Below are 23979 nucleotides of genomic sequence, written 5' to 3' on the forward strand. Positions count from 1 at the left end.
TACCCAATCCCAATGCTGTCTGCTCATTATATAGCGTCCGTTAAATGGGAGACTTTCTGCGGGTGCTGCTCAGCGGAATCACCGACTTCGATCAGGGCGAGATCCAAAATTCCCGTCAATGCACATTCAATACGCAAAGATGGATGCGGCAAATCAGCAGCTCGGTGGTATGGCATAGGACAGTAGGTAGAAGGTACGGCGTATGCTTCACGTCCACCGGTACCGGACAACGAACCTCATAAACAGCGGGAAACGATCGACACGCATGTGACATGGCCTGCTTAACTTGAAATTCTTTCTTGCAAGTGACGCACTTTTAGTCGTGAAAGGAGCAATTGGCAGATATATACATGAAACAGGCTGCACAGCGTGATGATCAGTACACGACACTGCAGAGAGCCGATATACACTTGCATCACGTGATCGGTAGCTGCGCATGCGGCACCGTCGCTGTGCGCTTGCGTCAACAGTTGCAATTATAGCTACAGCTGCAATTCATAACTAGAAATATGTACTCCACAAGAGATAAAACATGAACATCGCGGTAGTAACCGGAGCGCCGCCCTTCGGCGTCGCACTGGCCGCTACTGGTGCTTGCAACCGCTTCTGCCATGCAGCATTGACGATTCTTGAATGATGTGGTTTGTTGGCTCACTTACACAAGAACCAACCGTACCCTCAGTTCAGGAGCACCGCGAAACATCACGCTGCCACGCAGCGTTCACAACCATAGCGCAGTAGTCTCTACACCAACGTCGTCCGCACAGCCCAAGATGGCGCCGCGAAGCGCTGGTGTGGCTCATGGGGCGCCAGCAGCAAAGTAAGATGACATCGAAACTAAAATCCTGCATTGACCGAGTCTGAGTGTTGCGGTCAGTACAAGATGTCGGTTTCGGTTGGTGGGGTAGTTAGAGTTAGAAAAGCGAGGGAGAAAACGGCTGGGGTAAGAGACAAGAGACGAAAAAGTAGACTATGAATGCGATTCATGCGGCAGAGAATGCGTTAGCATCAGTGCTCCTCTGGACGGAGCAGCCGCTGCCGCTGACGACTTCAGATCGTGCGAGCGGTTGGCGTGATCCATTCCATCAATTACAGTGGGAAAGCCGTATCCCCGCTTTATTCTCCAACCAGCAATCCCCTCTACACACTGCCTTCAGCCCTGATTGGCGAACGCAGTACCCCTTTCATCTTCCATCGTCTCCCCTCCCATATTCCCTTCCATCTTCCACTTTCCCTCTTCGTCCTCCTAAAAGCGTATTTCATTCTTTCTGCTTTGCCTTCCGCCAACCGAGGCTTCAAACGTCGGACACCTTTCACGATCTCACGCTGACGCATTAAAACCTACAGGACGGTTGCCACTGTGTAGCGCGAGATCCAGTCAGAGCTGTGGAAATATTTTCATTTCGCGATATATCGAGGTAAAGAGTTTGACAGCGGCACGCATGTATGCATAACTATACAAACTTTTTTTTTAGTTTTCCACACGTACTTATTCATCGATTAGCACCTGTCTCTATACTGTATTACACAAGTTCCTTGCAGCACTATGGAAGCTAGAGACCTCCTCGCGAATCACGAGGAAGCTCGTCGCCTGCGTATCTCTACTAGCAGAACACAATAAAATAGCTACAAAAGAGTATACATCGATGCTGTTTACGTACGGTAAGCGTATACACGCTTCCGTACGCTAAATTCAAGTAGTCTGCGGGACGTTGGGCCGTTTGTCACGTTTAATTTCATTTATTTTCCTTAAAGGCCCGGTAAGGGGCATTACATAAGGGGTGGGTACAATATTCGTTGGCGGCGAGTGTGAACACGATGACAAATGAGTATGAAGATTATCAGCGAAGGTCGCGGAGCACATCATGGCTGCAATGTCGCTGGGTAAGTCGTTCCAGTCCACAATGGTACGGGGGAAAAATGAGGCTGCAAAAGTAACCGTGCGGGCACGGTGTCGAGAAACTTGGAAAGGATGACAAGTGCGATGAGATATGCGGGTTGGCGGGACGATGTAGGGCGCGCAGGAAAGTGAACTGTGGTAAAATTTATAGAATAAGCAAAGGCTGGCGATGCGACGACGGACTGAGAAGAGTGATAACCCGGATTTATCTCTCAACCCTGACACACTGATGTCGTAGGAATATGAAGAATGAATTAATCTGGCTGCTCTGTTTTGTACTGCTTCAAGTGCGTTGATAAGGTAAGCATGATGCGGGCTCCAAATAGGTGAGGCATATTCTAATTTTGATCTGACAAGTGTTTTGCATCCTAGTAATTTTACATGATCGGGGGCATGGCGGAGATGACGTCGTAAAAAACCTAGTGTTCTATTAGCAGATGAGATAATATTAGTGATGTGTGCACTCCAGGACAAGTCGTTACACAAGGTGACACCTAAATACTTATACGATAGACAAGTCTGTACAGGGACGTTACTAGTTACGTATGGGAAATCAAGCGGATTATGGCGGCGGTGATAAGACATGCGTTTACACTTATGTGGGTTAAGTTCCATTAACCAAACGTCACACCATTCCTGAATGCGGTTAAGGTCTTCCTGGAGAGAATTTCGGTCATTAATGGTAGTAACTCAGCGGTAAATGACGCAGTCATCTGCGAACATGCGAATTTTAGAATTGATGTTGCCTGGCAAGTCATTAATATAAATTCAAAACAGAAGTGGGACGAGTACAGAGCCTTGAGGGACACCAGATGTTATAGGAATGAAGTTAGAATTCTGATCGTTAATAGTGACAAACTGCGTGCGATTAGTGATGAATTCTTCTATCCATTTTAAAATATCAGTAGGCAAGTTCAAGTATGACAGTTTTAGTAGTAATCGTTTGTGTGGTACCTTGTCGAACGCTTTTGCATAATCTAGGAAGATGGCATCGGTCTGCAGGTTAGTGTCAAGATTAGCATGCAAATCATGAAGAAAAATAGCGAGCTGTGTGTCACATGAGTGACCTTTTCTAAAACCGTGTTGTGACCGATGAAAAAGGTTGTTAGAGTCGAGGAAGGTCATGATGTTTGTGTAAATGACGTGTTCCATGAGTTTGCAGGGTACGCTTGTAAGAGAAATGGGTCGGTAATTAAGAGGTGAATCTTTCTTGCCTGATTTGAAGACTGGAACGACCTTACCACTTTTCCAGTCATCTGGCATTCGTCCTGATGAGAGTAACTGTGAGAAAAGTAAGCATAAAAGTTCAGCAGAAATATCCCTGGTATTCTTCAGGAGCTTGGAGTTAATATTGTCAATACCGGATGAAGATGACAGCTTCATATTTTCTATTAAGGACGAAATACCTGATCACAAAACGCTACAAGTGCTACAAATGATCACTTTATTGGACGCGTTGTTTTACTGTGGTGTGTATTTCTGTATGTTTTTTTTTCACATTGTTTTTGACTGAGTATATTAATGTATTTACTATTTTGCTTGTTTCTCACATTGTCTTTGATTGACTTCATAATCTGTTTACTGTTTTGCTTTGTCTAGCTTTCTTTCTAGTTTTTATTCTCTTTTTTTCTCTCTTCTTGTTCTCTTTTTGTTGCCTTTTCTTATGTATGACCGTCGGACACTTGTATCTCCCCCCCCCCTTATGTAATGTCCCCACGGGACCCTTAAGGGTTAATAAATGATGATGATGATGATGAATAAAATGACTGGTGGCATAGCACAACCTATTTTGGAATGTAGTATCGAAAAAGGCTTTTCAGTCTCGTTAGTAAATACAGATGCGAAGGCAGCATTGAAGATGGTGGCACACTCAGCTTCAGTGAAGACTGCACCTGACTCATCTGAGAGCGTTATCTCAGTTGCATGATGTGGGTTTATGACTTGCCAAAATTTTCTCGTGTTACTTTTTAACAGATTGGGTAGGTCTGAGTGGAAAAACGTATATTTAGCGTAACGAATAGCGGAGAGATAATATTTTTCGGCCTCGTGGTATTTTGCCCATGCGCAATTCGTACTGCGAAACCTGGCTGAACGGTAAAGACGCTTCTTCTTGTTTTCTAAACGTTTACGTGTTTTAGTAAACCACGGCTTATGGGAATTTTCCTGAAAAATAAAAAGGGGAATGAACTGATTGGTTAGAATTTCTAGTTTATTTTTGAATAACGACCAGTTTTCTTGAATAGACTGAGAATTAAAGCGTGAAGCAAAAACTGGAAAAAAACGCATTGAGTTCATCATTAATCATGTCATAATTTCCTTTGTCATAAAGGCGAATAGTTTTATTGAGTTTTCGTCGGCGCGTTAGTTTGAGGGAAATGTTAGCATGAATAACTTTGTGGTCGCTGATTTCAGGCAGGTAAGTAATGGGCTGAACACTCTCTGGGTGATTTGTCAATAAAAGGTCTAGGATATTCGCGCAATTACCAATTACGCGGGTGGGTTCTAGTATAACTTGAGTGAGATTCATGTTATTGCAGAAATCTAAGAATTCCCTTGCTGCGCTATTATTAGCTATGGGTGTGGTATGGTTTGCCAATCAGTATTCGGAAAATTAAAATCGCCAAAGAGGAAGGCGTGCGAATTAGGGTGCTTTGTTATCAGTCGACTTAGTGCGTTGTTAATTTGGCGGGAAAAATCAGGGATGCTGTGAGGTGGCCTGTAACAAACGCCGAGTAGGACTGTGTTAGGTGCAGCGTGGCAGTGTAGCCATAACATTTCTAAACCAGAAGAGTCATCTATTAGTGAACATGAAAGTTCTTGGCTGACAGCTATAAGCACGCCCCCTCCGCGTCCATCGCTGCGGTCTTTTTGAAAAAGCTGAAAATTTGGCAAGTCAGCTTGTATTTCATTATCTGAGACGTCATCGTTCAGCCAGGTTTCAGTTAGTATCAGTACATTACTTCCTGATGATGAAGCGAGACTAGAGACAAGGTCCCGCTTGGAAAGAAAACTGCGAATCTTAGTGTATATAACGGAAAACGAGATACTATTACGAGACGATTATTCAAACGGGTGTTCGAGGGTGCATGGCGGGATGATTGCTAATCTGACTGAGACTGGGTGGCAGCTACTGACTGGGAATGGGCGGCAGCTATTTCTTGTACTGTTTCTGAGCTTTCATCAAACATGTAGCGCCTTGAACCGATGTGCAAAGTCTTGTAATTTAAAGCGAATTTCGCGGACTTTTCTTTGGCAAACGCGATTAGCTGCTTTCGAACGTGTTGGACTTTATTCGAAAAATCTTCACCGACGCTGAAATCGGTGTCTTTAAATTTACGGCCATTCGAAAGTATAGTGTTTTTAATTTTGTGTGAATTAAACTTGACAATGATTGGACGAGTGCGTTTAGGTGTGTAACGCTCAAGGCGATGAGCGCGTTCCATGCTGTCTGGACTGATTGTTAAGCTCATGTTAGCGAGGCAATGTTGTATAACTATTTCTTCGGAGTCTGCGTAATTTTCGGACGGGTTAGTATAGGGAATACCATAAAATATGAGGTTATTACGATGTGAGCGATTTTCTGCGTCATCGATCCGAGCCTCCAAAAGGTCAATCTTGGAGGCCATTGCAGCGTTTTAAGCTTTAATCGTTTTCAATTCAGTCTGCAACGTTGAAAAGGCTAGTATGTCTCCTTCCAGATCGGCTATGCGCTTGGTCAGACTAGACATAGAATTTTCGGTTGAAATGATCTGGTTCTTAACGTCCAGTACTTCGGAAATTAGCTTAGTCTGACCGGCGGAAAGGTTTGTTAGTTCGGCAAGCACCGCTTCGGAGTTGTTAGAATCTGGATTAGATTCAATGTCGCCTGTTAAAAGTAGTAAGGCACGCACAACATTACTACACTCAACAACAATGTAAACGCAACACTGTGGGCTCGGCAGCTGAATAAGGAAGTAGTTACTAGATCGCTTTGTAAGCAAAGAATACTGGGCACCAATCTGCATGATGAATGCGAATGGGTTAGTGAACTGCGCTGGAGCGTAGCCACCGAAGCGAGGATGCAGAAGGTTGATCCGCTTTTATGTCGGCTGATGATGTCGCTGATGATGAGGCTTTCCAGTTGTCATCCAGAAAGCGGTATTCTGGCACGGGCTCCGTCGGACATGATGTAGATTCGGTTCCGGGTGGATAAGAGGACAGGGCGGTGTAATCGCTGTAGCGCGAGGCCACAGGATGGACAGTAGCTGGAGAGAGGGCTAGCAGTGCGGTGAACAGCGCGTTGGCAGTGATCGTGAACACACCTGCATGATGAATGCGAATGGGTTAGTGAACTGCGCTGGAGCGTAGCCACCGAGCCCACATTCGCATTTTTAGTTAAGCGCATGTAAACACGGACGCAACGATAAGCTCAGCCTCGTGGCGTCATCTGCATGGTTGTTAGAACGGGCACCGTTTTTGTCCACAAACTGACGCTCCTGCCTACAAGCGGCAGAATCGTAACTCTAAATAAAAAAAAAAATAAATCAAAGTTATCATTCATAATTTTTTATATATATAGGCGAGATGAGATGAAGCGAAAGCTCGGTGTATTGAAAACGGCTCTAACAACGGTGAATTCAGACCGAGTCACCGAGGCGAAGGGTTCTGTTTCGGAGGGGGCCGTCATTTCGGAAACAATATTTTAGACACGTTTTAGCGTAGCGCGAGTGTACGGGCTTGATTTCAAATAGCGCTTTGCACATTAAACTGAGCACGCTATTTCTTTTAGCGCATACTAACAGGGCCCCATACGATCATTTCATACTGGCTCTATCTTCTGCAGCGTCCTGGAATATAGCTGTCGATCTGAAGATCCAACTCCACGCAACCTGATTTGGGCCCCCGGTCACCAGGGACTCCAGGGAAACGAACAGGCCGATCAGGCCGCCCGCGCACTCTCTCCCCGGGCTATCTCCCTGTCCTTGGAAGGGTACTCCCAATCAGACAATCTGGCCATTACATTCAAACAAATCACCGATTACTACAAGGAGGAGCACCGGCGCTACCCGGCCCCTTGTAAGGGTCTGGATCGCGCTGACGAGCGCCTCCTCATCAAAATTCTTACTAACACTGTACTGTGCCCGGCGGTGCTTAAACATCTCAATACATCCTTTGATGGCGCGTGCCAGTTCTGTGGGGAGGTGGCTGACACCTTCCACATGGTTTGGGCGTGTCAGTCAAACCCATCTATCCCCCCAACCCCAACCCCAGCAGAGAGGACTGGGAGGCGGCCCTGCTCGGTTGTCAGGACCTAAAGACCCAAAAGGCCTTGGTTCACCGGACGCGGGCGGCGTTGCTTGCCAATGGGGCCCCGGAATAGGGGCTCCACCTAGTATTGTTAGGGGAAAGGGCCAATAGGGCCTACCCCAATCACCTCTCTGTAAATATTTATTGTATTATAAATGTTTTTCACCACCACATGCAGCGTCAGAGCGTCGCCTATGCAATGACAACAACTTTGGTAGTGCTGCAAGGAACTGCTGAGATGGATTACAGTGCGCCTTTCCATGTACGCGTCGCCACACCCGCTGTTTCCGCTCCTCGGGCGGCGCGTTTCACAGCAACCGCTGCAGACTGCGTGTCTACTCCTTACACTTTGGCTTCTTCCCACGGCACCAACCCTTCGGTTACGCACTAGTACTACGACGCGAAACCCAGGGAACGGGCGCAATGCGGGCCGAACCCCTCCAAATGTGCTCGCACTGCACATAAAGCTAGCCGCGAAAGCGCCACCTGAGCGGGACGCTCAGGAAGCATTCTAGCCAAGGGCGCAGAGAGCGAGAAACAACCTGGGGTTGGGAAAGCAGCTGCACAGCAAGCTAGGCGGCCAGCGAATGTGCTGCAGTTGACAGATGCGAGGCGACCGGCGACCGTCCAGGTTTATATGTATCAGCAGCGCGAACAACACAGGAAGAAGAAGGAGACGATAGTACAGAACACTCTGTACTATTTTCTCCTGCTTCCTGGTTTTTGTTTGCGCTGCTGATACATATGGATCGCAACCAACTAGCCCGGAAGATGGTGTTGTCCAAGTTTGCGGAAAGAACCAACATTTCCCATTCTGTGAGGATGATGGAGGGATCACTGCACATAGCTTTGGCAGAATTATTTTGAAAGGCTTCGATGATATATCAAGGCGGTTGCTGTATATACTTTTCATTGTGATAGAGCAGCTTTGAATAAAGGGCAGACAGCCGCAATGCAGTTGTTACCAGGACACGCATTCATCCCACACCAAACACCAGTACATTCTGGAGACTGGGGGTTAGCATATAACTCAATTTTTCTGCTTATGTACGTGAACGTAAGAGCTAACCTTTTATTAGTGAATACGTTCCAACTATTCGTCAGAGAACGCACTCCCGCAATCAAAATAAAATACCGAGGGACGTCGGAAAGCGTGGCAAAACTGCGTTCTGCGCCACCTAATGGCGCATCCCCGCTCTTTCACTCCTTGTAGGTGTCTCTGTACCCTCACTCCAACCTTATATATGCGCGCCGCACGTAGATCGAAACCACGCGCCAAGTGCCGCTTTTATACCTGGAAAGTTCAGTGGAGAAGTTCGGTAGTGTTTAGAAGTAAACCGGAGAGCTGTTGTAAGATTAACACTAGGTAAGCACGCCAAAACAACAAACGAGGCAGTACAGGGGGCTATGGGCTGGCCACCTTTCGAAGCACGGGAAGCTCGGAGTAAAATATGCGAAGAACACCTGAAGAAATTGGACGATAACAGTTGAGCAGCTAAGGTATTTAAATACTTATACAGAAAGAGAGTTAGCTCACAATGGCGGAAAAGAACTAGAAAACTAACCAGTATGCAGGACACAAGTACGTAGAAAGAAAGAGCGTTAAACGACAGGTAAAAAACGTGGAAGGGAAAACTGCACTAATTAAATGGACAAGAAGCAGACTATAAAACTATTGTAAGAAAGAGAGTTGGAGTTCGATGCCCCAGCAGCTAGCGCCGACGAAGGCGAGGAAGAAGATAGGCGAAGCCGACGAAGTTCGGGTTTTGCGCTTGCGAACGCTGGCCTGCTGAGCGGCACCGCTGGGACAAGGACTGTGCCCGTCCACGCTAACTGTGCGAGTTTCCACATTACACTTGGTGGAGGTGCTGCTTGTTCTCCCCGTGGACCTACGCCACGATGCCCAGGCTACAAGGCTCTACCACGACGTCCGACACCTCGGTCCAACTTGCCCAGCCTGTCCTCTGTTCTGGTGCCGTCCGTCAGCGCGACCCGGCGATCTTCAGCGGCACTGACGACACTGACGTAGAAGATTGGCTCGCCTCCTACGAACGCGTGAGCGCATACAACAAATGGGATGACGTCGTTAAGCTCACGAACGTCATATTCTACTTGACCGACGTCGCCAACTTATGGTTCCGCAACCACGAGGCGGATTTTACTACCTGGGCGGCTCTAAAAAGCAGCCTGACTGACGTTTTCGGCCGCCCCGCTGTCCGAAAACTTCGTGCTGAACAACGGTTGCGCAGTCGTGCCCAACAGAACGGCGAGAACTTCACAAGTTATATCGAGGACGTCGTTGATTTGTGTAAGCGGCTCAATCCATCTATGAGCGAGGCTGACAAAATCCGACACATTCTGAAAGGGATTGAGGACGATGCGTTTCAAATGTTGCATGGTGTCTAAAGACCCCCAAACCATCTCCGACGTCGTGTCTTTGTGCCAGAGCTACGACGAGCTCCGCAAACAGCGACATGTCACCCGCCGTACCACTTGTTCGGACGCCACCATTTCGAGCTTGGAAGCAGGCAGTCCTGCCCACGATGAGCCGACACTTCTTGAGCACATCAAGCAGTTTGTGCGGGAGGAGGTGGCTCGTCAATTATCGCTGGTTACCTCTCAACCCGCCCCTTCGCCATCGCTGTCGCCTTCAATTCAGCGTGTCATCCAGGAGGAGGTAGCTGAGGTCCTGCCGCCCACTAATCCACCCCTCTGGTCACTGCACCGCTGACATATGCGGAAGCACTCATCCGGCCACGACCTCAGGCGGTTGTTCCCACTTATGCGCCACCTGTCAACGTGTACCCTCAGCAGCAGCTCGCCCCTGCGCTGCCACGCACTCACCATCCTTTGACTCGCACCGGTCCCTGCCCTATCAATCCGTGGCGCACCCCAGATAACCGGCCGATATGGCCGGCGCTAGCTGCTGGGGCATCGAACTCCAACTCTCTTTCTTACACTACATTTATACTGGAAAAGGCAGATCAGGAAGGAATCTTTGTATAGTAACTAAAGAGGCCCTATCATCATTTCCCTGAGGCCCTACGGTTTAGAGATAAGAACGGTCATGCAGATAAATCTGCAGTGGAAGCTAGCAAACCGCAATTCGAAGATTGCTAGCTGAAAAGCAGAGGCGACATAAGGCTAGAAGAGTAGGACTGAAAACGGATTAGAAGAACGGAGTGTCTAGCGTTCCGTCCAGACGGAACATTTGCTGCTGCTGCAGTTCCGTCCAGACGGAATATTTACTGCAGCTAGAGTTCCGTCCATACAATAGACAGTTTTAGCTTCACGTAAGTAGAGCGCTTACGGGTCACCAGTGCGCATGCGCAGAACGTGAAGTGTCTGCGTGGGTCGCACGGACGTACGTGAGATTCGGATCTTTGCGTTGCGGCCTTCACGTTGCTTGCTTGCGTGCGTTGGCAAGATGGCGGCACCCTGCCCGCCCGCTTCACAACGATAACAGCTTCGTCGCTATTCCCTCGACGTGGTATCGTGCTGTAAACTGCTGTATTTGCCTTCAGTTGGTCTGTCCTTGCTCTCGCATGAAGTTTTAGGTGAGAACTAGCTTTTGTTTTCCACATAGAAATCCGTTTCAGCAGCTCCTAAGCCTGACGGAGAAGCATTTGTGGTCGTCATAGCAATGAGTGTGCCGACGGTCTCGCGAGACCACGCGACGCTCAAAATCTCGCGGGATATCGCGAGACCCCCGGCACGGTCAGCGGGAAAAGCAAAAAGGTGCACGTTTTGGCTCCATACGCGCACGTCGTCAACATGAGTGGGACACCAGCGCGCCTTCGCTTCTCGAAAAGCAATGATTTAATTATGATGCGGGACGTGAAGGAATGCAACCCCTTTGAAGATAACATGCAACATACAGTTCGATGGACTGAAATTGCTCAGTCAGAAGAAAGGGGGAAAGTATTTAGCGCCCGCACTGTGGCTTGGCCTGGCTCCGCTCCAAGCAGCTCGACTAAACAAAATTAGTTTTCTTTATCTGTACTAAATGGCGCGGCACAACATGCTAGTGCATTTTTTTAGGTTCTATGGCAGATATACACAGTTTGCGACCCGTACGTGTAGCTAAAACTGTACGAAGCGACACGAGCGTACGCTCACGTTTACGTGCGTGAAGGTTCTACGTACGTAAAACTAGAACTGTCTAATGTCCGTATTGTCCATACTATACAAAATGGGTGATTTCTGCCCACATAAAGCATTTATTTGCCTCTGGAATAACCAGTTGACAAAGCTGCATTCAGATGTTCTCTCTATGCATTTATACGGCACCAAAATATCTGTCCGCGTATTGCGTTTAGTTAGATCCTCGAAGGTATACTTCCGTGCATGCATGGAGGATCGGGAAAAGACACTGTTAGAAGCAGAGTGCAGGAACTCTTCGCGAAGTGATGTGAAGCCCTGTCGCTATTTGCGCTGCACGATGACGTAGCGCGAAAAAGACTAAGACGTACAAAAATGGTCAACAAGCATTATGCAAACGCACCAACAAACCCAAGCCAAAGCTCGTTCTGTTGCCATTTCTCACTGACTGCTTGGAAAATAAAATTATGCAGCAGAATATCCTCTCACACATTAGGCGGAATAGGATTGCCACTTTTTTAAATGGACATGCAAAAGTCTGCAAGCAAGCTGGTTTCCCAATCCCTAACGCCAGCTTTAATTCCGTCTTGACATAACTCTTGTGGCAGATAATGCTGGACAGAACTGTATGGTGTCAGATACAGTTCCGTCTGGACGGAGCCCCATCGCTACATGCAGTTCCGTCTGGACGGAACTTTAGCGCAAATTGTAGTTCCGTCTGGACGGAACTCTAGCCACAGCCTTAGAAGAAACTGGCGAATTTTAAGACAAATTTATCACGCAGTTAAATAAAAATAAAGGAAGAAAGCCGAGCATAGTGGAGGAGACGCTCCTATCTTCTACCTGTCCGTCCGTCCAGTACACCTGCCGAAGCCGCTGATCGGTGCAGCAGATCGCGTCAAGTAAAACTCGGGCGAGTTGGCTTATGTTGAAAGAAAAAACTGGTAATGGCGCAAGAAACGAGAACACAGAAGACGCACATAAGACAGGACTGACGCCAGGACTGGCGTCAGTCCTGAGCTCACAGAAGGCACACAAAACACGGGACTGACGCCAGGACTGGCGTCAGACCCGTGTTTTGTGTGCCTTCTGTGAGCTCGTTTCTTGTGCCATTACGTTTTTTCTTTCAGATCGCGTCTCGCTTCTCACGGCGCAGCGACTTTTGGTAAAGGAGAAGGGGCGTGTATTACATTTTCTCGGCTTATTCTCGTGCTCCTCGGAGGCGTGAACATCAGTTTTCATTGCGTAATGCCCTGAACGAATAGGCCACAAGTCTCTGAATTCCAGGATGACCAACTGCTCCTTGTTGCGAATATCGTTGGTATGCCAAGCCCTCCGCGAAAAATTCTTGTTACGCTAAACATAGACGAAAACGAAGGGTGCGATTTGTTGTGCTCGTGAAAGAAAAAGCAAAAGCATACAAAATGTTGAGCAACAATTCTCAGGGGTGTTCCGCGTGTTCAGCACTCTGCGAACATGTCAGTGAACTTGGCGTCGACAGCGCGCGCTGGTTGCCGTTGGCCTGGCGAGTGGGTGGAGGCTTCACGATTCGCCGTTTTGGGGAAATGTCGCTCATACTGCTAAAGCAGTTAAACAAAGAACATGTAATTGTGGTCACCTCCATTTTAAGCAATGTCGCTGCTCGCAAAAGGTGGCAACCATTTTTTTCACCCATTCAAGCGGCTGTAACTGATGCTATAGCCACAGTCGGATATAGAAGCGGCACCTGGCGCTGGTTCCTATTCACGTGTAACGCAGGAGTGAGGGTACAGAGATCCCTTCGAAGAAAGAACGAGCAAGCATGCTCCGTTAGGCGGCGCAAGACGCAGTTTTGCCACATCCCAAATGATATCCTCATTAGTGACACTGCACAAGAGTTGGAAAAACCAGCTCAGGAAGTTGACGATAGCACAGTAAGCACATAGCACAGTAAGTGCCGATCGTGGTGTGCACAGTACCAGAGGTGCTAGGATATAACGGAGAGATTGGCAAAGACGTGGCGACTGTTAATCAGGAGATAAGGAAAATAAGCCTGCAGAAATTTTTCGAATTGGCGGACATAAACGGGGAAGTGCGTGGAGCAGGCATTCGCAAAGGGTTTGCACGAGATGACATGCATTTTAGTGGAAGGATAGGAACAGAGATCAACTGGCTCATGGCAAACCGGGCAGTAGCTTTTTTAGGGGGTCCACAGGGACTCCGGACGTCGGGGGTAGGTTCTCGTTCCGACACAGTGGTTCGGAACAGAATGTCAGGTTTGTGCGTTTTGGTGGGAAAGAATACTTGAAGTCAATCGAGTTTAGCCGCTTTTACCACTCCATGCGGCTGTAGCAGATTCAAGTCTACAAGGATTTCTAGGGCTCAGGAGCCTGAACACATATACATCCTTAAAGTTCTCAACAGCGGCGAGCGCTTTCTATCAATCAATCAATCGATCAATCAAAGAATATTTATTTGCTCATCCAAGAAAATTGTACAAACTATTTGAACCGATAGCCCATGTATACATGGGTAGTGTTCGGTCCAATACAAAACAGCATATTTTGGCAACCTTATTGGAAATATGTGAATAACTTTTAAACGAAAAACAGTGAACAAAAATAAGGAAATTGTCTGGTCTTATTGCAAATAAAAAACAAACCATTTGTACAAACGCATGAGGAAAATGCAAACTGATATTTCAACAAAATACACACAGTGCATTCAACAAAATACAAACATTCAATTAAAGTAGGGAGATCGCATCATTACTTTATTGTGGAAAAAAACAACTTCGAAAAAAGTTTAAAATTTCTGGCAAGGTTTAATTCTATTGGCAATGTACTATTCCAGACTTTCGTCCCAACAGATTCGAATAATCACGCACATTCATTTCATTATTACAAAACATGTGATCAATAAGTGTTGAATTTTTAAGTGCTATTTGAGTAGGTGAAGAAATTACAATTCCATAGTGTACGTGTAGTTTGGTACTACGGTGAAAGCACCTCCCTTATCTGACACTAGAATCCTTAGGTTGTTGTGCATTAACCATTCTCTTAAGGTCTCCACTTTGTCCTGCCGTCCAGCACAGCCACACATTCAAAAACACACCGAGGCCTTTAGCCCTGGGAAGCAAGCTCGCATCGCCTAAGAACCTCTTGCTCCACCTCGCCGCCCGCAACCAGACGCCGAGGCCTAAACCAAGAGTGGTGCACGACCACTGAACAGCTCACTGAATACGTCTGGAACACGGTATGACTATCGCTTCCCACCAAGAAGAGATCTGCTCTGTCAGGTAGTTTCGTGAACATAGGGGAGAGAGCGATCCCTAGTGAACACCAGCGAATCTTGAAGTTAGGCCCAAAGTTCAGCTTCCAGCCGTCTCCCACGCCCGTTGACAAAGTCGTCATGGCCAGGTCCATCGCCGAGCTTGCTTTGAGAATGCAACAACTGCTGTCCTCTGAGGCCCCACAGGTGTTGTATCGTCACCTCCAACAAAGAACCAGAGAGGTGATGGAAGCATTTCACGTAGCCTCGTATGGAAACTGCATGAGCAAGCGTTAGCTCTCACTAAGAAGGAAATAGGCTATCTGTGCAGGTTTTAGTTTTTCGTCTTTTTGTTTTTTAACCCTGATATGATAGCTATGTTTTATGTCGCTGCCTTTGCTATCGTTTTGTATTTAAGAAGTTGTTTCCTTCAAAATAAACCAGTTGTGAAAAAGGCGCTCGTCCTGTTGTCTTTTTTGCGCCCCCATTTTCATCATGAAGGCGCCCAACAGTCAGGCGGCGTGATCATGTGACCAAAGATGGCAGCCCCTATGATACGGTGCAGTCAATCGCCAAGCAGTAGCAAGAACAGCAGAACCAGCACGCGTGCCACTTGGGCCATTAACCATGTAGCGAGAACAAAGAACAAGCATCAAGGAATGCCCTAGACTTTGGAAAATAGCGCAATATGACGCGATTTGCGTTATGAATGGTTGATCTTTATTTATCGATTGTAGTGGGCGTCGTACCTCAGCTGGGTCTTGGGTCCCTGTTCAATTAGTAATTAGATGTTGAAACCATGGAAGGGGAGTTAAATTTCTTAGTGGCTCTTAAAGATTTTCGATGCGCGTATTAACGACAATAATTATAATGTAACGGCCTTTACTGACAGGAGAAGAATGGTTGTGAAGGCCGGTTAGAGCGGGCAAGGACCGGTCTGGTCCCAGAACAGTTGATGCTCTCGTCTCGCGCCGCGCGTCGGTTCTGCTGCTCCGCCTGCTAAACATCTTCCTCTTTACAATAATACAAATGAAAAGAGGGTGATGACAGGAAGCACCAAATATGTGGTTTTTATTAGGTAAAATGCAACATCATGATTTACTGACAACATTTATATATACGACGCAATTACTTTGGAAATATCCAAAGCCCCATGCTACGCAGAAACAAATCAATGAAAAATCAGGGCGCCATGTCATGTTGGAAAGTTTGGTTTGGTTTATGGGGTTTAACGTGCCAAAGCGACTAAGGCTATGAGAGACGCCGTAGTGGAGGGCTCCGGAAATTTCGACCACCTGGGGTTCTTTAACGTGCACTGACATCGCACAGTACACGGGCCTCGAATTTCTCCTCCAAAGAAATTCAACCGCCACGGCCGGGATCGAACCCGCGTCTTTCGGGACAGCAGCCGAGCACCATAGCCACTGAGCCACCGCGGCGGCCTCATGTTGGAAAGTGATTCGAGGGTGCGGGCCCATAGCACAGCGTTATCTTAATTATTTAAGAATATGTTCTACCCTCCATGAAAAAAAAAAAATGGGCTGAACTATATCGGCAATGGCCCCAGTCAAACAATCGCTATGAGCCGGCGGCTGCTTCGCGCTGATGGCTCCTACTTCCTCGTTCCAGCACGGCCCTTTATAAAAAAAGGCAGCAGTTCCAGATGTTGGAGGGTCGCGCTTACACGTTATCACCGGCACTGCTCTTGGTGCTGCGAGGTCTTTGTCGCCTGCCGTTCCTCAGTCTGGCCGTCTGGCTACGCCACCGATCGGAGTCTCGCTCGGTGGCGAGGACAACTGGATCTTCACGATGGAGAGCCTCGCGAGCACGAGCCTGACAAAAGACCTTTTCATTAATTGGCAAAGCTCTGCTCGGCTGGGCTACCCTTTTTTTTATTGATATTTTTATCTCTATATCTTTAACGGCAGCTGCTGCACCGTCCACGCGCGCCGATTTTTCGGTTTGTTTCTCCGGCCACCTGCAAAGGCAATCTTAGCTGAGCTCTCTCTCTCGCCGAGCACTTCGCTTTCGAGCTAGAGCCTCTAGAGGGGAGAAACAGAACCGATTAGACACGCTCAGTGTACGATGACACTAGCGACGTACATTGCCGCATTTACCTCCTTAAATCTCTTGTCAGCAAAAGCGTCACATTTCCTCCCCGTACTCCCCCCCCCCCCATCGTCGCTTCTACATTCGTTCTCATCTTTGTCCTGGCCGCTCTGACCTTGGACGGGCTTCATCCACGCGGCGGCGCGAGGGTGTGCTGCCACGCCGCCGTCACACTGCAGCGACCCGTGGGAAGTCTTCTATGGATTTCATTCTATGGACTTTAAGTGTAGCTAGTGTAAAAAGTTACGTATTTACCGAAGTGAGCATTTTAACTAACAGTTGAATGCGAATTTCTAAATGCCAGCCGGAAGCTCATTTTGGAGCGGAAACTCTACTCTCATGGAAAACCTCAAAAGGGAGGATTATTGGGCACTGTCATGTCGCTCCAAAGCGGGAGTGTGGCTATGACGCTGTACCATACAACTCGCCACGCGGAGGCGGCGGGGTTCACTCGCCTTCGAAACTGCGTTGAACAAGGTGATTCAACCCCGCAGTTGCACTGAACCGCGTGACTCGACGTCCCTCAAGCGCGAAGCGTTACTTGAAGTTCGCAGATAGCCATGAAGGAGTCGCGCAATGGAACCAGTGCTTCGGCTTTGTATTGTAGGTCTGGCTGATTGAATCTGATTCTTACGATCGACTTCTCTTTAATCAAGCAACAACGAAGTTGTCATTGATATGCAATAAAGTTAAACAACAGCAAACTGAGTCTGATCTGACTGTGCTTAATCAAGCTCCCACTGTAAATTAGGTTCAGCAGAGTTGAACCCCAGCCAATTTTTTTTATCCTCCCGCTGGAGACTGCCTTTAGCGTTTCCCATACTGCAACGATGGATGCTTCCTCCGCGATTCCTGGGGGCTGGTTGATGGTGACACTTATCCACAATTTACAGTGTGAAAGTTCATCTTCTTGGTCTGTTGGCTGCCATTTATGGGGCAGTACACGTGTAGTTTGGCAGAGACTTCATGGCAACCAGTGTAAGCCTGCAGTTGGCCAGTTGTTTAAATGTGAAAGCATTTCTAGGCTATGTTGGTGGGGCTCGTGTCACCTAAATGTGTCCGCAGCAGTTGCGACGTTCTGCAGAAGAGGTAGCATCAAACGAGTGGTTGCAATCGATAGAAGACGGAGCGAGGATGCGCAAAAAGGAACTGTCACTAAGATGATTAGGAAACTAATTACAGCCAATAATTAGAGTCAAACACGAAATTGAATGTCAAAATAGCACGGACGGCAAGCAATAGAAGGGAACTGTACAGAATGAGTGAAAAAAACGGAAGTTCAAAATGGATTGAAATGTGTTTGGTGAATGAAATCCAAAGTAATCGATTATAAATGCTTCATCCATTTGAATTAGAAGTAAAAGCAATGCAGGGTTGAATTTGGATCGGAATATAGTAAGTGAACGGAAAAACAATTAAGGCGTATTTGAACAACGAACTTGGTAATCAATCATCAACCAATATGATAAAAAACTGATAATCACTTGACTGGAAATTAACCAACTAATTGATAATTAATCGTTTGACTGATGATTAATCGATTGATAATTAATTAGTCTATAATTAATCCGTAAAGAGAAGGAGAGTACCAAGGAGGTGTCAATGCTTTTGCATTCTCCCAATGCGGATCACTGCAGTGACCTCTAATGTTTTGAAGCAGTCGCGCAGAGCTGCCTGAGCCGGCGCTGCGACCTAATGTTGCCGAAACAGCACACACCACGATTTCCAGGGACTTCCTATAGAGTGGCTGGCTTCCAAAACCTCTGGTCTTTCCTTTCAAGACCTGTATGCAAGTGCAACACCTTGCTTTAACGAGATAAAAAAAATTACTTTAATGCGTAAGCATTGTATGGCTATATTTGCAGTTTCGTGTCAAAACGAGCTTGTCCATATGATTACGTCCGAATGAATGGGTTTAAGGTAAAAAAAATGGCACCTTCGAATAGAGAAAAAAAATCTCGCAAGACCTCCTAAAGGAAACCGGGGGGGTGTTTGAGGTCGGTTAATTAGTTAATTTGAGCCAAAAATGTCCAAATAGTGGGTGGGGCCGGAACAAAAGTGGCGCCAAATTTGAAAACGTCGAAAGTGTGGCACCACGCGACCGGAAGTGTAGGCGGAGCCTACGCATCGCACCAAATATGAAAACGAAGCGTGGCGCGAAGTTTGAAAGATCAGATGGGCCATTCATGGAACTTACTTAAGACAATTGTGTTACTGATAAGATATCGATATCTGATCAATAAGTGATCGACTTCCGGTTTCTGGGTCTCGACTTCCGCGATCACGAGTCTCAGTTGACGTGAAAAGTGTGGAAGTGTTACGTCGATGTCTTGGTGAGACATTGTAAGATGAGATCATAAACTGCGACGCCATGCTTACACATTTCTCCAATGTGGGTGCCGCAGTGATCTCTAACGTTTTTCTGTTTATTCAGAGTACACTTGAACTCCGAAGTTAGCCGACCCAACTAGGCAGAAGTTTAATTTGCCACTTTTGTTGCAAAGGTGGATACACAAGGTACACAGATGCGATTGCAGTGATGGGGATGCCAGTTAGGGGCTGCCATGAAGCTTCCAAATCCGGTGGATCGTGGTACTCTGAAAACTTATTCAGAGAATTAAGCGGCGACAGTGTAGGAGCGGCAGGCAAGCGGAACCATGCGTGGCACACGGGGAGAGGCCTCACAGCATTCCTGCAGTGTACGAAGAGCTTGCCACTAAAACCTAAACGTGAACGAAAACTCCCACTCATGCCGCCTGGTTGAAGGTCCTGCAGAAACTCCACAATCAGCCCTCGTGGGGCAAGGAAGTGACAGCTGAACAGCACCCACCTGGGATTCGGGGTAGCACGGCTGGGCTCTCCTTTGGGTAGCAAGTGCGGTATGCGGCAGTTTTCTATCAACCTGCTGCATCGCACATAGATAGACACACTTCAAAAATGTAGGAAAGTTCTGCGGTTAAAATTATTGCATAATATATTTCATGCAAGAACTGGAATTGATGGAACCAAATATATAGTCAACCTTGATTATGTGTCTTTACGGAGAGATCATTCACTTAAAGTGAAAGAATACAGATGCTGGACTGACCTTTTCAAAATGTCTGTTTTCCCCAAAACGATTTCGGAATGGAACAAGCTGCCCGAGGAAGTAGTGTCCATCCATATTCAGTGATGGAAGCAGCATTTTACTTTTTGGAGCAGATTTCGGAGCAGTAAAAATGACAGTTTGGAGCAGCCATTGGTGTTTTCGGAGCAGAAAAAATACCAGTTTGGAGCAGCCATTGGTGTTTTCGGAGCAGAAAAAATACCAGTTTGGAGCAACCATTGTTGTTTTTGGAGCAGATGGCGAATAAATTACGCCAGTGTACCTCCCGTGTTGAAAGCATCACTGAAGCGACTGACAATTACAGCTATTTATTATGAAACACACTGTACATTTCACACAACAGTCAACACGAATGACAAGAAATGAACAATTAAGAATGTGAATAGTTACAGATGGTGTGGTAAAACAAGTTAAATATTTAAAGCACCAGTTCTTGTGGCAGAAATAGATCAAAGCCAAAAAAGGGGAGCAACATGATGTGAACTAGAAGAAACCACAGTCACTAATGACACTTGCCACAAAAAAAGTAGAAGTTCAGAATCAATCCGAGCCTGAAGTAGTCAGTCACTGAACACATTTCACAATAGTCTGCACGTTACACTCTACGAGCCCACACTTTTTCTTTTGAAGCTTCAAGCTTGCAGAGAGCACCCGCAAGCCTTTCCTGTCCTTTCTTAAGTAGTTCCTGGCCACTTTCAATGTCATCAAAAGGCCTTCATTCCTTTTGCAATCAATGCTTCTGCATTGCAAAACATCTTTTTTGCTGACTGAATCTCCATTTGCAGGTCCTGCTTTTGACATCCTTTTGTTGAATTTTGGCCATGGTCAAGTTTGCTTCTTTTGGCAGCTGGCTCACACTCAGCAGTCAGTCTTTCTTGGCAGCGTTTATATGACTGTTTCACAGCAGTGAGCATGTCACGTTTGACTGGAATGGTAGAGACGTTCTTGTCATACCTTTTCGCAAATGACTGTATGGCTCGCAATCCATTCAAGCTTTCAATAGACAGTTTGCTGCGCTCCTGTAGGATCCGGCGATTTTCACTAAAACCCCTCTCCACATCAGCGTTGCCATGTGAAAGAGAAAGCAGGGCTTTTACAAGCTTTCCTACCAGAGGATATTTGATGCCACCATTTTTGTTCTGTAGGCTGAAGACATGTTGCCATGTGCTGTCAAGTCGTTCACATGAATCAACGCACAGCGCTTCAGATGAAATCAGTGAAAATTCATCCATCAGGGCTGAGACTTCCTTGGGAGCAATCACCTCTGGAACTTGCTGGGCCAAGTTTCGAAATGCCACAGCTGAGCTTTCTTCTTGTGCGCTGCTTAGGTCAAGACACCTAAGATCTTTCAACACGCCATTGTCAAAGGGCAACCTTGAAAGTAGGTAACCCGCAGACTTCATAAAGAAAGTACGTGCCCCCAGCCTAAACAATTTTTTTTCTTCTGCTGACCAGTTCGTGATGGAGCCCTCTGTGTCCACACCTATCTCAACAACTTCCTTCCAGTTTCCTGGACATTCAACGTCAAGAGATTTCAGCTGTTCCCCTGTCAGGTCACGGTACACATCACTTCGCATGAAACGGCTGAGAACTTTCTTGGTCAGCTGTACCATTTCTTCGTACAGAATGTGGAGTAGAGGTTCAGAGCGCTGGAAAAGTTTCAAGAATCCAACAAAAAGATCTGCGACATTCCTCAGAAAAACTGCCTTTGGGAAGAGGTCTTTCCTGCTGAGACTTTGTCGGAGGCGCTTGTACATTGTGCCAGAAGAGTGAGCCGTTTGCTACACGTCTAATAGCATGGACTTAAGTGTCGGATACTGCTCAATAAAGCGCTCAAGGGCAGGACCTAGGGTGAGCCAACGTGAATTTACATGCCGAAGGAAGACACTTTCTGGCAGGCCAAGACACTTTTGGTGTGTTTTGAGCACAGCACTTTGAACAGCAGAGTTTTTCAGGTAGTAGTACACATCTAACAAAGTTGATTCCACTTCACTGCCAAACGCTTCAATTCCTTTTGCAAAACTGTTGTGAAGTTTGTGCAAACTACACTCTCCTATGTCTAGCAGTGCAGGATTTACATCTTCCTTAAGCTTTCTTTTCAAACTCTTCATAACATTAGGGCCATCACTGTAGAAGCTCAACATATTCCTCTGAGGAAGGTCTTGGACGCGTTCCTTCACGTGTGCAAGTAAAACATCTGAGGTTGCACTCCCTAAGTGAAATGAACACAAGTGCTCCACCACAACCTGATTGCAAACTTCAGAAAAGTACCTAACTACAATGTCCAGCTGTTGGCACCGTTGTTCCGGAAGAGGAGTTTCGTCGATTTGGATGGTGTAGTACACACCCGCCATGTTAAGTTCATCAACAACTGCTCTTTTAAAATATGGCCCAAGGCCATCCGACACTATATACGAGACTTTTTTTCTGCCACACTGAAATTATTTTGCAGCCTTTGAATCTGGAAACATCAGAGGGAAGAGCGACGTTGCGGTGTCCCCCCAAGAATATGGTATCCCAGAAACAGCCACACCAAGAACAAAGTAAGTCTCTGCCAATGTGACACGATCTGCTTCAGATACATCCGGTCTTGCGAGAAGGCATGATGTCAACAGAGCTTGAGCAGCAGCAGGCTTCTTCAAAACTCCCAGCTCATTCCTGTGTTGCTTGCAAGCTTCAACGTGTTGCTTATTAGAAGCATGCCGTTTCACAGCATCTACACCATGTTGTGAGCAGTTTATAACTTTGTTGCAGATAATGCAAGTGGCCTCCTCCGCTTTTGGTCCTGCTCTGCACCACACAGCAATACAGTCACCATTGGCATCCTCTTCATTTAGCACCTGGGCCTTAAACTTGCTTTTCCGCCCTGAAATAATGAAAAAAAAAATTTTTTTTTTCAGACTACTGACAACTGCTGGCTCGGATTGTAAAATACAAATAGATATACACATATAAGCTTACTTCATGTCAATCCAATACGCGCCAAAGACCTTTAAACTGATGTCTGAATCTGAAGTCACACTGTTTCGGCCGCCTGCGACTAGCGAACTACGCGCTCCGTCAGCGCCTATTTGGCCTCGTTTGAAAGCCCGCGCTTTTATTTTTACTTTCTTTTAAGCAACCACGAGCAACACGCAACATGAAAAAATTGTACAAAAATTATACGCAACGTGTGATTCCATTGCGGTTTAAACCAAGTGACCAATGCGGTTGTTTTCGATCGGCTAAAATAAAGGCCCGCGCCTGCCACCTGAAGCGTGCTAACCCTAATGTCGTCGAGTAGTTCTCCGTGCCCACTGGTGCGAAAAAGTCTAGGTCTCTGCGTTATTTCGGTCAGAAACGGAAAAAGAGTCAGGGTGCAAAGCGTGCTCGTTATGCTGTCCATGCTGCCAACACTGCGTTGCCACAGTACGCGATGGACAACAACAGCGAAGTACTGAGCCTTTGACGTCGCGCAACAACGTTGTGAGTGAGGATGTTTCCGCGTGCACAGTGCCGACTCCAGCCGCATAACGATAAACACCGCTACCGTGACTGAAAGTGAACTGGCGAGACGCTCGCCCGGGAAAAGGTGATGCAATTTCAGTCATATCGCCATCTGACTTGCGCCAGGAACTCAAGAACATTTAAACGCGGTGTCGATCTTACAAAAGGGTACATGAATCACACTGAAAAATATTCGAAACTTACCTCTGATCGTTGAAAGCGCCATGTACCCGGTAGCGAACCTGAAGGCAGCCCACAAAGAACACGACTACAGTGTTCTAACACTGGAAACATGACGAACAGCTTGCCAACGTGCCCCGTGTAAACATGAAGGCGGGCGCGGCTTGACCCGGCTACGGCCAAGGCTACAACAGGCTTCCCTGGATTTTCAATAATGATGATGTTAGACATGTTCTCGGTTTCTGTGTGGCTTGACGCTCGACGTTTTTTTGCCTTCGTTTTTGCCTTCGTTTTTGCAGCGCCGTTTCGGCGCAGATGCGGCGCAATTACAAATAAAAATGCCTGTTTGGCGCAACATGTAGCAGCATTTTTCTTTTGGCGCAGTTTGACGCAATTGGCGCAGCACTTCCATCACTGTCAAATGATTCATTTTCTTCCATGTTGCGACATTTTGTATGTATAATAATTCCGTGTTCTTTCTATCTCAATGTTATCTCTTTTTTGTAACCGCCTGCATGCGGTGGCATTATTATACTTTTTCTTTTTCACCCCCCCCCCCCCC

The 23979-nt window shown here is 46.8% G+C and overlaps 1 pseudogene across 1 annotated transcript; it reads right to left on the bottom strand.

Moving 5' to 3' along the window:
• Nucleotides 1-13721: 13721 nt before the first annotated feature.
• On the bottom strand, nucleotides 13722-23973 carry LOC149360905 (uncharacterized; annotated as a pseudogene). The gene is made up of 2 exons (XR_016288883.1): nucleotides 23442-23973; nucleotides 13722-22617 (listed from the first exon to the last, which is right to left on the bottom strand). The product of XR_016288883.1 is annotated as an uncharacterized LOC149360905 (transcript).
• Between the last annotated feature and the right edge of the window lie 6 nt (nucleotides 23974-23979).

Source organism: Amblyomma mixtum, chromosome 2 (genome assembly GCF_055824585.1).
Source record: "Amblyomma mixtum isolate Tamu chromosome 2, ASM5582458v1, whole genome shotgun sequence".
Taxonomy (NCBI): Eukaryota; Metazoa; Arthropoda; class Arachnida; order Ixodida; family Ixodidae; genus Amblyomma; species Amblyomma mixtum.